This window comes from Mus caroli, chromosome 14 (genome assembly GCF_900094665.2).
Source record: "Mus caroli chromosome 14, CAROLI_EIJ_v1.1, whole genome shotgun sequence".
NCBI lineage: Eukaryota > Metazoa > Chordata > Mammalia > Rodentia > Muridae > Mus > Mus caroli.
This window is the reverse complement of record NC_034583.1, coordinates 61,430,254-61,445,159: the sequence shown is the minus strand read 5'-3', so window position 1 is coordinate 61,445,159 and position 14,906 is coordinate 61,430,254. Positions and strand designations below refer to the sequence as shown.

Sequence of the window (14,906 nt, the reverse complement as noted above, 5' to 3'; positions counted from 1 at the left end):
ACAAAGCTAACGTCGAAGCGCCAACCTAAGTTCTTTTCTGGAAGGGTGGCTTGCAAGGTTGGAAAGAAGTCGGCTCCTTGTTGATGTAGGATGGATTTTTCCTTCCTTTGGTTGCTAGCCAGGGACCTCATTCAGTTCCTAGAAAACCCTCTCTCCCTATTTCCTAATATCTCTTGTTTTTGTTTCTGGGACAGGGTCTCTTGTATCATAGGCGGGCCTCAAACCTTGAACTTGAGATTCTTCTTCCTTCACCACCATTGTTGGAATTACAGGCAGGTGCCAGCACACAGATTGTATTAGGATGGAAGCCAGGGCTTTGTTTATCTTAGGCAAGCACTCTACCAGTGTAGGCACAAGGCCAGCTCCCTTTCTCCCTTTTAATCTTTGAAGCAGGGTCTCCTGTAACCCGAGCTGGCCTTGCACTCACTGTGAGGCTGAGGATGCCCTTGAACCCTTGATTCTCTTACCTCCACCTGCTGCGTGCTGGCCAGTGCCTCCACCAGTCTTAGTTCCTATCTGTCAGCCACCAGCTGCAGCCTCCCTGCAGGTATGACACAGGAGTGCCATCTCAATTACAGGTGCTGCCCACAAAGAAGGCAAGGGTCATAGGAGTCATCTTAGAACTATAAACCTGACTAAAGTGATCCCGCCTTGATGCCAACACCAAAGTATTTACCTAGCGCTCGCTTTCCTGACAGGTTGCCGGAGGTTGGTGGTTTTCCAACCACCACAGTGTTCTCTGTAGTTCCTGGAGTCGGAAGGCTGAGATCAAGTGTGGGTGGGGCTCTGCTCCAACAGCTCTTCCTGTTAAAGAATCCTTCCTGATGTTTTCAGCTTCAGGTCTAGGTAGGGGTTTCGGGGTGGGAGGAGTAGTCACAGTAGGTGGGGAAGGGACCTTTGGCACTTCCTGGCTTGTGGCTTCATGACACGAGCCTCTGTTTTGGTCCTTCTACCACCTTCCTTAATTCTGTGTGTGTGTGTGTCCCCATCTCCTCCCCTTTCTCTGATAATGACGAGAGCCATTGGATTTAGGGCCCATCCAGATTCCAGGATGCTTTTCCTCTTAAGATCCTTGCCTGACTTCATCAGCAGAGGCCCCACTTCTTACTCAGATCACATTCCTGAGGTTTCCCATGGAGGTGAGTTGTGGGTACCATTCAGCTGACGCAGGGAGACAACCTTTGTAGAATCTGGCTCATGAACCTATGAACCAGAGGAGGGAGGAGAATACTGCTCGTCAGCCCTGTGACAGAAAGCAGGCCTGGAGCCCAACCCTAGGCTTCCTGCTACCCACCTGCCCGCCTGATGTTGCAGATCTGAGAGTCCCTCCCCCATCTGACATCCCTGATCAGACGTCCGTCCCACGTGCAGGGTGTCCCTGTAGGAAGTGCAGGGTTGGGGCTGAGGGACCACTAGAGTGTTGCAGCTCTGAGCTGTACCTCTAGACCTTCCTTATTTCTCTTGTCTATGTTACTCTGTCTCTAGACAACTAACATTTATTGAGTGGCATAGCAAGTACTATGTTTCTATTCTGTATCTCACCTTTTTGGCTACTCCGAGGGAGGGGCGGCCATTCCAGCCTTTGCTTTTCTCTGTATGGTAACCAAGTCCCATCAGCTTGTGTCTTGACTTAGATCCTCAAAGTTGATACTGTGGGATCCAGGGTCAGGCTGAGGTCTGTGTGACTGAGAGCACTCTTAGCTCTTCGGTTTATTTAGCAGTAGTTTATATGTGTATGTACTATGGGGAGTGCATTTGCCATGGCACATGTGTGGAAATCAGAGAATATATTTTTTTTTTTCTGGAGGGTGATCTCTCCATTTACCCATGTAAGTGAGTTTCAGGGATTAGACTCAGATCACCAGGCTGTTTAGATTAGACTCAGATCACCAGGCTGTGTCCCAGGCACTTTACCCACTGGCCCAGAGTCTTCTCTAACGCCTCGCCTCTGGATGCCTGTTGTTACGTGGGCTACCTTCATAGTAACAGCCCTTTCTGCTGCACGCTTAGGTTGCTTTTCTTTGGTAGGTTGTGATTTGTTGTCTGTCTGGAGGTGATACCATGGGATCGAATCTAAGGCCTTAGTAAGCAAGATCCTATCTCAAGATAAAACTTTAGAAAAGAGTGAGGTGGTCCATGCCTCTAGTCCAGGAGGCAGGTGGATCTCGGTGCGTTTGAGGTCATACATAGTGAGTTGGGACAGGGAAGAAGCTAAGGGCTGATGAGATGGCTCAGTAGGTAAACGACACCAAGCCTGATGACTTGAGTTTGGCTTCCAGGTCCCTGAGCCTCAGGATGCCTGAACTCCACAAGGAGCTTTAGAAAGCACATATAAAGAAAGCTTTATATGTGCTTTAGGATAAAGAAATAATAGAAACTATGCTTTAGCAGTATTGGGATAACCAGCTAATTATTTAGAAAAACGAAATTAGATTTTCTTAAGCCAAAGTTAACTCCAGGTGGATTAGAGATTAAAGTTTTTAAATGCAAGAAATTCAAATGTCTGTAACTACAAGAGTACAAAGTCTTTGTTGTTGTCTCTTCCTTTCGTCAGACTCTCCATAGCCCTCTTAGCCTGAAACTTGCTGTGGAGATTGGGCTAGCCTTGACTCCATGAAGAGCTTCGAGCCATCTGCTCCAAGTGCTGAGGTTGCAGATGTGTACTCCCATGCCTGGCTTAGGGAAAGTGAACCCCATGCTAGCCTTGGGCAAGGTTTTTCTAATCACGCTAATAAAAGCAGGAACTTTAAGGGAAATTGCTTTGGCTTCTGTTTGCAAATTATGTCTCCAGGAGCTGGAAAGATGGCCCAGGCTCAGTGATTAAAAGCACTGGCTGCTCATGCAGAGGACCCGGGTTCAATTCCCAGCACCCACGTGGCAGCTCAGAACTGCTTGCAGCTCCATTTCCCACAGATACAGTACCCTCCGTGGGTTGCTGAATGAATGTGATGCACAGGAACTCATACAAGCACACACTAATACACATGAAAAGAGATACAGAAAAAAGAAAGACTATTATGTCACCAGTTGAGTAAAATTAAAAAGAAAGTAATTAGGAAAACATTTGAACATGTGACCAAAGGTTAATATACAATGAAATCTTTTCTCCCCCTGGAATAGGGATTCTTTAAACATCAAGGTGATGTGTGTATGCGCATGCACATGTGTTCATCCATGGGAGTGTGTGGGGGTAGTATGTGCATTCGAGTGCCTGTAGAGGCTAGCAGAGGGTGTTAGATCCCTTGGGATGGAGTTGCCAATGGTTGTGAGCTACTCAGTACAGGTGCTGGCAACCAAACACAAGTCCTTCCTCAGCAATGGACTCCTAAATAAATCACCAAGAAAAAGGTGTGTGTTTCAGTACAAATGCGGAGAGGCACATAGCCGGCAACTGGGAAAATAAAAATAAAAATACAACTGCTTGCAAACTTGAAAAATGTTTAGGCATACTGATAACCAAATAATCAAATAAAATGCAAGGCCAGTGAGTGAGTGGGTAGGTGGCGGGATCCAAGCTGGATCCCTGGAAAACACAGGGTGGGGGAGAGGACCGGCTCCCATGAGCCCCGTGGCACCCAAATAAAAGTAAACGAACGTGCAAAACTGCAAAAGGCTGCAGATACACATACACGGCAGTGTGCTTGCCTAGCGTTTGTGAAGCCAATGCCTGCCCTGCTAGGAGATGGGAGCAGGAGGCTCCAGCCTGGGACTGTGAGACGTCTGCGCAGGCGTGGAATCCCATGCATTTTGCGGCAGAGGCTGGGTGAGCTTACATTTGAGGCCAGTCTGGGCAATTTAATGAAACACACTGCCTTTTTGTTTTTGTTTTTTTTTAATTATTTTTTTCTTTTTTAAATTAAAAAGAGGGGCTGGAGAGATGGCTCAGCAGTTTAGAGCATTGGCTGTTCTTCTAGACAACTCAGTTTCCATTTCCAGAACTCACACAGCAGCTCACAACTCTCTGTAGCTCCAATTCCAGGGACCTGGCACCTCCCACGGACATACATGCAGGCAAAACACCAATGCACATAAAAAATAAATCAATTAAAAATTTTTTTAGTGGTGATGGTACAAGCCTTTAATCCCAGAAACAGAGGCAAGCAGATCTCTGAGTTCAAGGCCAGCCTGGTCTATAGAGTAAGTTTCAGGCCAGCCAGGGCCACAAGGTGCAACCTAGCCTTGAAAAACCAAAAATTAATTAGTAAATAAATAAGAAGAGGCCTAAGAACATAATATAGTGGTTAGTGCTTACCTGGCATGAACAAACCATAGGTTCAATCCTTGTTACCAAACCAAAGTCAAATAATTAAAAATAAAAATCAATTATTGGTTAAGTGCAGCCTCTCTAACTTGTTCCTGGATCTCATTCTTGTTCCTGGACCCATTCCAGAAGTCGCTGGGTTTTTTTTTTGTTTGTTTGTTTGTTTGTTTCTTACGGCTGTGTCCACGTGTATTGGTGGAAGTGGGGGGTTGGGAGCTGCTTGCTCTTCTACCATAGATGAGGACCTATTAGGGATGGTGGCTGACCTAGCAATCGGTGTTTTTTTGTTTTTGTTTTTGTTTTTTTTAATTTTAGCTGGAAGCCCAAACAGTCTGCCAGTCGAGAAGAACTATGGGTGCTTTCTCTGCTCTTTCCTGGAAGTCACAGGGTTGGTTCCCTTGCCAGCCCATAGAGACTCTTTTGTTTTCCTAGATCACAAGCCTAGGGGCTAGTTACAGCCCTGGTGGTCTGCAGGGAGGCTGGCTGTGTTCCCTGAAGATGGGTCCCATGCTCTGCCATCCCTGGCCTGTGGGACATCTCTAGCCTTTGGGTATCCCAATGCTACTTCCCCGGTGTTGGGACAGTTTGCCTGTGACAGGCTGGGCAAGTTCTCAGGATACCAGGTCTCTGGACGGCTTCCAGGGCAGCAAGCCATGACTATTCCAATCCTTTCCCAGAAAGGTGCAAAAAGTACAGTCACCCCACTCCCCCAGCCCTGGGCAGCTAACCAAAATGCCTCACAGGACAGCCTGTCCATCCCTGGGAACAAAGTTCCCGTGTTTCTGTTTCTGCACCCCCAGCCCCCCTCTGCCACCCTCTGACATCCAGCAGACACAGGACAGAGACCTTGACCATGGGTGAGCCACCTTCTCTGTGTGCTTGGCTATGACCTTGATTGTCGTCCACTCCCTCTTCCGGGCAGCCACCCTAGCCCCCTCCCCCAGCAGTGCTGTGTGCACTTGGCACATCGACGGAGGTTGTGTGCGTAATGGGAACAAAACTCAGAGTTTCCATGAACCGCTGGGAAATTGTAGAAACAGCCTGGACTTGTGGGGCTCCCCATTATTTCCCCTACCACAGGGGGGAAAGTAGGTGAATTGTTCTTTTTGATGAGATTGCCAAATAGCTGCCATTAGGGCTCTTTCTTCTCAGGGATGTGGGGAAGAAAGGGACCTATCTCTCGCCCTCCTCTTCTGTTTTGTGTTTTGGAGGCAGAGTCTCACTGTGTAGCCCCAGCTGTGGAACTCAACTATGTAGACCAGGCTGACCTGGAACTCACAAAGATCTGCCCACCTCTGCCTCCCAAGTGCATAAAGATATATGTCATTATACCCAGCAAACAAAGTGTCTGTTAAAAATGTTAAAGCCCAGCAAAAGGTTAGAATTTCATTTTAGTTTGGGGGAGAGAACATTAACTGGGTTAAATCTAAAAACACTATGTCGAGTGAAGTAACACTTGGATTAAATGTAGAATTAATGTTTGTATGTATCTGTTACACTATTACACTAAGCAAGGGACTTGTGCTAGAGAGAACGCTCAGCGGTTAAGAGCACTGGCTGCTCTTCCAGAGGATCCAGGTTCAATTCCCAGCACCCACATGGCAGCTCACATCTGTCTGTAATTCCAGTTTCAGGTGATCCAACTTTCTCATACAGACAGACATGTAGACCAAACACCAAATATACATAAGAATAAATAAATTTGAGAGAGAGAGAGACAGACAGACAGACAGACAGAACTCTTGAGGGCCAGGTCAGAGATTTTTCAGTAACTACCATGTCAGATTCCTCCTCCTTTGGCATTACTAGGAAAATGTAGCTGGGTTCTTGGCCCCCGAAGTTTCCTGTGCAGTGGTCCAGATTCAGACAAGCTCTTCAGATGTTCCTAGAAGGGGTGGGGTTTCTTACAAATAGTGTCACATGTTGTTTAAAAACTCCCTGTGTGCACTCTGTCCCATCCAGTTCCATCCTGAGAATCCCCTGAAGGTTTTCTACCGACCTTCTGGCTCAGGGGTCTTTGGGTTGTCCACAGGCTTTTTGATGAAGGATGCTTCTATGAGTAATTGTGTGTTGTATATATGTGCACTGGTGTATACATTTGCACGCACCTGTGTATGGAGGCCAGAAGACAGCCTGGGGTGTTATTCAGGTGTTGACACACTTTTTGGAAACAATTTTATTTACTTTTAATTATGTGTACATGTGTGTATGTAAGTGTGAGTGTGGCAGCCAGAAGAAGGTGCTAGACACCCCGGAGCTTGAGTGATGAGCAGTTTCATCCTGTCAGTGTGGATCCTGGGGACAGAATTCTGCTCCTCTGCAAAGCAGTATACACCCCTAACCATTAGGTCATCCCTCTAGACTTCACTTTTTCTTTTTGAAAAGGGGTCTCTCAAGTAGTCTAGGCTTGGTGGCCAGTGAGCCTCGAACCCACCTGTTTCCTCCTCTGTAGCACGTACCTCTACATCCGACTGTTTTTTACTCTTGTTCTGGGTGTAGAATTCAGGTTTTTATGCTTTCAAGGCAAACATTTACCACCTAGGCTGTCTCTCCAGCACCTATCTTCATGTCTGTTTCTTTCATCTCTGTGTCTGAAAATTACCCAGATTGGAGCTTGGGTTAGTGTTAGCTGGAAAGAGTAAGCCTTTAAGTCTGGCTAGAATGTTGATCCTTTTTTAATAGGCAGGCAGTTTGTGAGAGGCTGGGGAGGGAGTGCTAGGGAACTCAGTTTTGCACATATTGCCTGGAGATGGCAGTGTGTCAGCAGGTTTGCTCATGTGGCCTTGATCTATATGGCATGTGCCGATCTGTGGCTCTGTGTGGGATGAACCAGAAGCCTGCTTGGCTTCAAGGTAGGAATCCATCTGTGCTTGAACTTCTCAACTTCTCTGCAGAGGTCTGGCCAGGACGGAGATGGGCAAATCAGGAAGATGCTGGGGTCTTCACCATCTCCCTTGCCCCTTTCAACACAGGGAGCTTCTAGAAGATGCTCCCGTGCTGCGTCTCTTGTCCCTGATAGCCTTACCCAACGCTTCCACGATGAAGTCCCTAGGCCTTACAGAAATGCCTAGGGAGGTAAGGGTTATAGCAGAAGGCCCCGCCAATCCCTGGGCTGTAAAGAAACAATCAAGGCAGTTAACCTGGTTGAAATGTAAGCCTGTCTGTCATTCTAAGTGCCTGGACCCCGAGACAAAGAGGACGGAAAGAATGGGCCTGGGTGGGGTGAGGCAGTGCTGGGGAGGACCAGAATGGAGTGCAGACCTATTTCTGCAGGACCTCCTCGTTCCTCTCCTGGACCCTCCTCACCTTAGAGCTGGGTGAGCATGTACATGCTAGCTCTCGGACAGCTCCAGCACGCTTTTGAGTCCAGAGTGATGGGGATAAGAAGATGCAGGGGTGACATGGGTGGTGGGTGGCGGATGGTGGTGGTGGTGGTGGTGGTGGTGTGTGTGTGTGTGTGTGTGTGATAGAGGAAATCAGGCGAGGAAACGAGGAGGGAGAGTCCTAGTGGCTAAGGCTGAGTTAGGGTCAGTAGGCTGGTTAGGATCTCAGGAAGCAAGATGCTCCGGTTTGTGGTCACACAGTGAGAAGGCAGAGGATGTGGGAAAGCCATGCAACTTAGTAATCAGTGACTCACTGACTGGCTGTATGTACCCTTGGCCAAAGAGCATGCTATGTAAGAGGAGAAGGTTTAGGATTGGTGTCATTTCTGTCTGTCTTTCACTGCTGCCTGCTTCCCAACTTGGAAATAGGTATTTATTTTTCTTTACTTTCTGTTTGTTTGTTTGTTTTTTAGTAACCCTCTTTTTCTATGAGTGCAGGGTGTCCAGGTGCCCTGCAGGAAGTAGCGACCAGTCAGGAAGGTTAGATACTGGTAGAAAGAGCCACGTGGTCCCTTTTATTGCCCCTTTGGTTTTCATGGAAGTGGAGTGGCAAGCCTCAGGCTTTAGTGTGCAGGAACATTGCCAGAGCTCCCAAGTAAAACCCACAGTCCTGGGCCAACCTGGTTTCTGGTTTGCCTGGAGGTACAGAGAATTTGCCCTTCCAGCAGGTTCTCAGGTGAACCTGAAGATTGTACACATAAAGAATGACTTTCTTCAAATAGTGGCCTATGCCAGGGTGTCTCATGGAGACTGGCCAGCTAGAGCCTTTGAGGAGGTCTTGGGCTTGAACTGGCTTGCAAGAGGACTGGAAGGGCTGGGGGAGAAGGGGCGCTGGGGCGGATAGTCTTGGCCATTCACCAAGCAGTGTAGCCAAAGGCCCTTGGGGTGTGTTTTACTGCAAAGCTAAAGTACACATTTCTTAAATTACCTGCCCACTGCAGCAGGAATGTTGAGCAGATGTGTCTTAGCCTGAATGTTGGGGTGGTCTCTTTTCTAATTCTGCTTGCAGAATTCTGAGGTCTGCGTAATCCAGCCTGGGTTGCTGTTGACTCTGAGTCCAACACAAAGAACTCTTGCCCTTAAGACCCAACTGGTTCTCTGTTTTCACTTGGACGTCTGTCTGTGAGAGCCTGCTGCTGTTTACTCTCCTGCTCCTCATCTGCCTGCCTCCCTGCCCATTCTCCAGGATGCAGCCAAGAGTGCAAATGCCAGGCCTCGTAGCTCATACCTGTACTCCCAGCTCTTTGGTTAGCTGAGGCAGGAGGATTGCCAGGAGCTTAAGGTTGGCCTAGGCTCCATAGTGAGTTCCAAGCCAACTTGAACTGTAGTGTGAGACTACAAATAAACAAATCAATCAATCAAACAAACAAACAAACAGAAGTAGGTACCAGGGGGTTAGCTCAATGGTGGCACACCTGCCTCCAGTGTTTGAGGCTGGGTTTGATTCGCACCACAGCTGAACCATATGTTTTCTTGAACCTTTCAAGGCCTGTTGTCTGTAGCCTCTAATGCTATATATCCCCTGTGTGATTTCTTGTGTGTCTTAGCCACTGTAGACTTCAAGTAGATGTTCCATCTCGACTAGTTTCTATGGATAGAGTGTTCCATTCCCCCACCCTCTCCGCTAGCTTGTTTTTACATGTTCTAGGGGTCTGAACTTTCCTTTAGGGCTCTTGGCCACCTCTGACACCAGGTTGATCTGTTCTGTTTTCCAACATTTGTCTGTGGTGGGGGTGGGGTGGGGGCACACACTAACTTGTTCCCTGCTGTCTGTTAATGGAATTGGTAGCTTACTCCTAGTGGTCCTGTCCAGTGTATTATGCACTTCATTTGGAAAATAAATTATAGTTCAGCCTACTAAGGGTAGAGAAACAAAAATACACATTCCTGGGGCTGGACAGATGCCTCAGTGTTAACGGCACCAACTGCTTGCTCCTTCAGAGGACCTGGGCCTCATTCACAGCACCTACATGGTAACCCACAACCCATCTGTAACTCCAGTCCCATGGCAACAGATGCCTTCTTTTGGCCTCTGCAGGCACCGTGTACACACACACGCGCACACACACACACACACACACACACACACATTTGTGGCCTAGAAGTGTAGCTTACTGGTAGCCTCCCACTTCCCAGAAGCTCCTCAGTGCTAACACCCCAGGGTGCATCGCTCTTCCCAGGCCCTTTGATTCACTGTTCCCCGGCTCTGTGTCTCTCTAGTACTCTCCATGGTCCCACACAAGTACGGTGAGTACATGGTCTCTCTGTGGTCCTCATGCAAGAGCAACATGCATGACTCTCTAGGTTAGGGCTTAGGTGTACTGCACAAGAAAACAAAAACAGACTGTACTCTGACATCCTGTGCTGCTCAGATTCCCAGTGTGACTCAGATTGTGCCAGTTAGATGGGTTCATTGCTTGTGCAACTGTTTCGTGGGAAGAGGCTGGGCCTTCTCTTCTTCAGGATACACCAAGGACATCTGTTTTGCTGGAATGGTTCACTGGCAGGGATGTCTTTCTGCCACAACTACCGGATGCCTGAGTAGCAACCCCTTGCAGCATAGTTCAGTAACAGGATCTTTGGAGTAGGCCCTGGGAGCTCAGCCTGTTTCTTCATCTCTTCCAGTGTGTCTCCAGGCTGCTTAATATCCTGAGTGGAACCTCTCTCTGTTGGCTCAGTTTGACCAGGTAAACCTTGAGCTGCACATTAGCCTTGGCCTCATCACTCTGGTAAGTTTCTTGTGTGGGCTTTACTCTCCCAGTCCAGGGAGGGAAGATACCCAGTGTCATTAGCATCTCAGGGACTCACATTATTCTTGGTGACTGGCAGGAAGTGACATTTCTTGAGTGAATGAACTCTTGGACTAAGGTAGATTTTAGTTACCATTGCTTTTTATTTCTTTCTTATTTATGGAGACAATGTCATGTCGCCCTGACTTGCCACATAGCTAAGCTTGAACATGGACTCATTTTCCTTCTCTTCTGGGAGCTGGTGTGTGCTGGGCAGGGACTGGCTTTTAGGTTTGGTAGGTATAAGCTAGCTTTTAGTTTATTCAACATAAGTGAAGTACCCAGGGTGATGGTGCCTACCCATAATCCTAGTCCTTAGTAGGATTGTCATGAGTTCAAGGCCAGCCTGGGCTACATGTTCAGGCCTTCGAGAGTTAGATAGCAAAATTCATTCTGGAAATACTAGACAAGACAAAAATGTGTTTATATGTTCGTGCGCTCTCTCTCTCTCTCTCTCTCTCTCTCTCTCTCTCTCTCTGTGTGTGTGTGTGTGTGTGTGTATGCACAATAAGAGAATAGTTTAGAGGAAGGAACAATAGATGGTCCTTACTGGTGGCTTCACATGGCCTGCGGGGACATTTACTGACATAGATTGTCTGTAGAAGGAGTTGTTGGTCTGTAGCGGCCTTGTAGACTTTAGTTAGATGGGAAGTTAAACCTCTCATCTTTGATCAGAAATTCTTTACACATGGCCCCTTGTGTGCTCAGCACTGTGCTAGACTTGCGTTGACAAAGGGATACTAGAGGACCCTCTTCGCCTTTTGGAACAAAAATCTAGTTAAGCAGGCTTGTTGGAAGACCAAGAGGTTTAGTATTCAAAATGGTTGAGGAGCTCAGAGTGACCTGAGGCTCCCAGGGAGAGAATGCAATGGAGATGCCCGCGAGAAAAAGCATGTGAGGTGGAGGGAGTTACCAGGCCTTGCTTTTCTATTTGACTCTGATGACAAGCTAGAAGCAAGCGTCTGCTTAAGCAGTGATGTAAGTGATGGGTGTGAGTGAGCGCCACATTGCTTAGGCCACACATGGGACACTGGTCTGGCAAACAGTAGTGAACTCTGAGGGACAACAGGCCACACTTTTGCAATCTGGGAAATGTTGAGAGACGAGAACAGGGGCAACTCTCACCAGGCTCTGGTGGGAAGAGCTGGCTTCCTGCCTTGGACCACTTCCCTGTCTTTCCCAGCCTGAAGACATTTTAGAAGTTCTGGCCCAGATTCCTGGTGGGCCCTGAGCCCTGAAGTCTGATTTTCTCCCCTCTTGCCTGGTTCCAACCCTGGGCTTGGCTGTCATTAGACTCATTCCAGGCCCAGCTTGGGGCTAAGTAAGCCTTCCTGGTCAGTTTATGCTGGCTGCCCCAGGCCCTTCTCACCAGTCTCTGGCCTGATGACCCCCTCTCCACGGTGCTGACGCACAGTGAGGGAGATCAGCAGATATTTGTGTGGTGAGCTCAAGGCTGCTGGTTCTGATTCTGGTCCCTGCTTCTGGGTTACCATTGACCTTTTTTTCCTTTTTAATGGTCTTCCATTCTTCCTGTTTTAGCAGCCTGAGATTTCTGGGGTGAATGAGTGGTCCCCTGTCCCTCCTGTGCTATATGGATGTTGCCTACCCTGGGTAGCCTTTGGGATGCCATAGCTTGAGGCTCAGGTTCTGGAACAGGAAGTAGGAAAACTGTAAAGTGGTTTGATGGGGGGAATGGAATAATACAACTCTTGAATGCCTGGAGCCGAGAATGAGAACGAGGCTGTATTCCAGCTGTACTCAGTTCAACTCCAGTTGTTCATTGGCTCTTGCCTTGAGTGAAGAAAGGCCAAAGATAGCTTGCCTTGGGTAGGTAAGGCCTCTGGACTATGCTCATTCAATGAATGGGTAGAGACTGAGATGAGATAGTTGATCTCTTTTTGCTAGTTTCAAACAGGATCTTCCTTTGCTGCCTAGGCTGCCCTTGAACTTGAAGTAATCCTCCTGCTTCAGTTTTCAGAGGGCTGAGATTTCGGGTGTGCAGCACCCCAGTAACCACCACCCCTTCTCTTTCCTTTTATGTGGTTCGGGGTTCAGTCCTAGAACCTACATTCTTAGCCTTTTGTGGGGTGGGGAGGGGAGGTAGGGCCTGTTTGGGGGAAGTGGAGGTGAGACAGGATCTCTTGTCTCTATATATGAGAGGCTAGCCTCTATATATGAAATGACTAAGGCTGGCCTAACCTCCTGACTACCTAAACTACCTCTGCCTCCCAAATGCTTGGAATTACAGGCATGTACCACTTTACTTGTGTCCTACTATAGGGTCCTACTACAGTACCTAGGCTGTCTATGAACTTACTCTCTAGCCCAAGCAGGGCCTGAACTGAAGATCCTCTTGCCTCTGGCCACTTGAATAGCTGGGACTGATCACAGATCTGTACCACCATAGTTCTCCTTGAAGCTCTCTGGACTCTGGAGGCAGTCTTTACCTGAATATTGTGCCTTAAGGCTGCTGCTCGGGCTGGGGTTGTAGCCTGTTGGTAGGTAGAACATTTGCTTAGCACATACGAGGCCCTCAGCTCCACAAAGGGAGATGGAGAAAGGAATAATTACTAGCTTTCTAATTTTGGATACAGAGACTTGCACAGGTGACTGTGTCATTGTTAGTTCAACCATAAATAAGGAAGATATTATAGTGAAGTGTTTATAGAAGAACTTTTGTGTTCAGATGTGTCAGCAGTTGTTTCTGTAGGGTTCTAGGTGTTTCATTTTGGTTTGGTTTGGTTTTAGTTTTTTAAGATAAGGTTTCTTTTTATAGAGCTGACTGTCCTGGAACTCACTCTGTAGACTAGGCTGGCCTCAGAATTATAGACACCCACCCACCTCTGCCTCCTAAGTGTGCCACCTCTGCCTCCTAAGTGTGCCACCACTGCCCAGTGGGTTTTAGGTTTTGTGCTATACTTAACGAAAGTTTGGGCTGAGATGTAGCTCAGTTGGCAGAGTTCTTGCCTCGTATGCTTAAGACTCTATCTAGGTTTGGTCCCCAGCATTGCCTAAACTGGTGTGGCTCTGAGAATCTCAGCACTCAGGAGGTAGAGGCAGGAACATCAGGAGTACAAGGTCTGCCTCAGCTACATATAAAATGGAGGGCAGCTTAGGCTACATGAGACTGTGTTTCAAAGGAAGGGAGGGAAGGATGAAGTCAGTGATGCTGAGTGCCTGTCTTTTCTAACCTTGCTGCATTCCCACATCACATGCTGGGATCGATCAGACTGAAGCAGAACAAAGCAAAACCATATCGACTCCAGGCCTCAGAATATCTAGCCTTTTGCTGGGCTGTGGTGGCGCATGCTTTTAGTCCCAGCCCTTGGGAGGAAGAGGCCATCATATCTCTGTGAGCTGAATCCCAGCCTGGTCTACAGAGTGAGTTCCAGGACAGCCAAGGGCTAAGTAGAGAGACCCTGATTCAAAAAACAAAGCACAAACAAAATATACATCGACAGTATTCCAAAGATTCTTCCAAGCATAATCAGACAGAAATGGGCATTGAAAAATAGGTATAAATACTCCTTTGGAATAGCTTTGCAATTCCTTGACTGTAACAGAAGAGAAAGAAACTGCAATAAACTAAAGGGAATTGTTAAGCATTGAAGAAATATGTTCTTTGCAAGAGATAATTTTCCACCCAGCAACGTTACTTGCTTGTGAGTTGTCTGTAATTACTCGTTTTAATTTTAGACAGTGCCTGTTGACTCTTGCTCTATTTCAGAGAACTTTTGCCTTCTCGAACCATTCTGGTCTCCCCTCCCTAACACAATTATGCTAATTACATTATTGGAATGTCTCCATTTTTTTTTTTTTAGAAAAGGGTTTCTTCTAACCACTGTTTCTGCCTTTGTAAGCGTTTGCAAATTTTAATTTTATTATTTCTGTGTGTAGGTGGATGTGTACCACAGATTACGTGCGGAAGTTAGAGGGCAGAGTTTTCCTCTTACCTTGTTGAGACAGGGTCCCTTAGCTCTGCGCATTGGGTGCTCTGGCCCCCGAGCTGCTAGATGCTCCATGCTAGCCCTCTCAGCCTCTGTCTTGCTGTGCGAAGGCTGGGATTGCAGATGGGTCCCCCTACAATCAGCTTCTTTCCAAAAGAAAAATTTTTTTTTAAAGATTTATTTCTATTTTATGTTTCTGAGTGTGTTTTGCCTTGTATGGATGTGTACCGGATGAGTGCTAGGTGCCCGTTGGAGGCCGGAGAAGACCCAAGGATGGCACAGATACCCAGGAACTGGAGTTACAGATGGTCGAGAGCCACTGTGTGGGTACTGGGAATGGAACCCCAGGTCCTCTGTAAGAGTAACAAGTGCTCTTAACTAAAGCGTGCTCTCTCTCTCCAGTCCCAGCAAACAACTTTTTTTATATGCCCTGGGGTCTCAGGTCAGCACACCAGGTTTGTGGGGCCAGCACCTAGGCTGTCTTGCCTTACTTGCTCCTCAAACTCTTCATGTCCTTCTTTGCACC

General features: G+C 47.5%; 1 protein-coding gene across 6 annotated transcripts in view; it reads left to right on the top strand.

The window, feature by feature from the left end:
* The window catches only part of Slc39a14 (solute carrier family 39 member 14), a 46,721-nt gene that overhangs the window by 9,592 nt on the left and 22,223 nt on the right, over positions 1 to 14,906 (top strand). For 3 of the 6 annotated variants that reach the window (XM_029468887.1, XM_021181712.2, XM_021181710.2), the window contains exon 2: positions 10,270 to 10,373. The exons of 1 other annotated variant lie outside the window; for it this stretch is intronic. The gene's annotated coding sequence lies outside the window, so the exon portion shown is untranslated. Of the gene's footprint in view, positions 1 to 10,269; positions 10,374 to 14,906 lie in introns of those variants that run through there. 2 more of the 6 variants (XM_029468889.1, XM_021181713.2) reach the window with 1 other exon arrangement.